Here is a 1,701-nt window from a genome sequence, read left to right as displayed (position 1 = left end):
TTGGCAAGTTAAGTACAGTCTCATGGGATTTTGAAATTTGGGCATAAACTTCTTGGGTAGAAATTTGCAGCAACATTTTTTTTCTTGCCACAGAACATGACACTGTCCTGCACTTCCTGGTAATAACTGCTGCCAGATATTCACAGTCCTTATCTCCCATTCCTGGACGTCTACATCCCCTTAAATGCATTTTTTAAAATGAATGCACAGATTAGATGATCAAACAAACATATTTAATTGAAAAATAATTGACACATTTTTATTTTACTTTGTCTATTCATTTCCTGAAAACTTTTTCTGGATGAGTCTAGTTTAATATATGTTCCTAATTCTTTTGTTTTATTGCAAACTGATACCTGTCCATTGAAATGCCAATTATATTTTGCTCTATAAAAAGTCATTTCATGCATTTTTTTTCCTGCTGGAGGCATAAATAAAGATATTCCCTTGTCTGACATACTTCCATGATATACCAAAGTTTTCTATATCCAACTTTGCTAAGTTTGTACATTTTTTTGCCATAAATCCTGAAGGAACAGCAGTATTCCTCCAAAGTAACTGATGACATATTTCAATATTTTTGTAATGTACATGTTTCTGTTATATTGTGCAAACCACTTGTTTCCAATTCAGAAAAGCAACTCTAAATGAAAGTTAGTGAGAATGCTACTTGATGAAAAACTACATCTGTCTTAATGTATATATTCTCTGCAAAGCAAATAATTCATAGTATTCCACAGTGAACTTATCACATATGTAGCAGTGAGGTTCTTTTCACTTTCCTTTCTCTCTCACTCCATTTTAACCTATTCCTTTGTGTCCATTCCTATAACAAGTGATATCTCACTCATTAACTAAGGACGGTGTTATAGCAGGACAGGAAAGAGGCATAAGCCTTTTGGGTAGAAATTTGCAGTAACATCTATGAACCAATGAATTAGAAACATATTCTACCAGGTCTCCACATATACCCCGGCCCCAGATTTTTGCAATGTATATAACTATATTGGGACATAGCCATATAGGAGAAAAAATTAAGGGTACTCTTGTCTGAGCAGAATAAAAGCTTTGAATTAAATATTAAGGTTTCTGTTTGTTTTTGTGTTTTTAATTTTTTAATAAATCTTTATTGTTCAGATTATTACAGATGTTCCTCTTTTTCCCCCCCATAGCTCCCCTCCACCCAGTTCCCACCCCACACCATGCCCTTAACACCTGCCACTGTCCTCATCCATAGGTGTAAGGTTTTTGTCCAGTCTCTTCCTGCATCCCTCACAACCCCTTACCCCTGAGAACTGTCAGTCCACTCCCTTTCTATGCCTTTGCTTCTATTATATTCACCAGTTTATTCTGTTCATCAGATTTTTTATTGACTTCATTTTTAGATTCACTTGTGATAGATATGGTATTTGTTGTCACTTTGTTGTTCATAATTTCTATCTTTACCTTATTCTTCTTCTTCCTCTTCTTAAAGAATACCCTTCAGCATTTCATATAATCCTGGTTTGGTGGTGATGAACTCCTTTAGCTTTTTCTTGTCTGTGAAGCTCTTTATCTGACCTTCAATTCTAAATGATAGCTTTGCTGGGTAGAGTAATCTTGGTTGTAGGTTCTTGCTATTCATCACTTTGAATATTTCTTGCCACTCCCTTCTGGCCTGCATAGTTTCTGTTGAGAAATCAGCTGACAGTCATATGGGTA

This window comes from Myotis brandtii, unplaced genomic scaffold, assembly GCF_000412655.1.
Source record: "Myotis brandtii unplaced genomic scaffold, ASM41265v1 scaffold83, whole genome shotgun sequence".
Classification (NCBI taxonomy): Eukaryota; Metazoa; Chordata; class Mammalia; order Chiroptera; family Vespertilionidae; genus Myotis; species Myotis brandtii.
The sequence above is the reverse complement of the archived record's forward strand: the minus strand, read 5'-3'. Positions refer to the sequence as shown.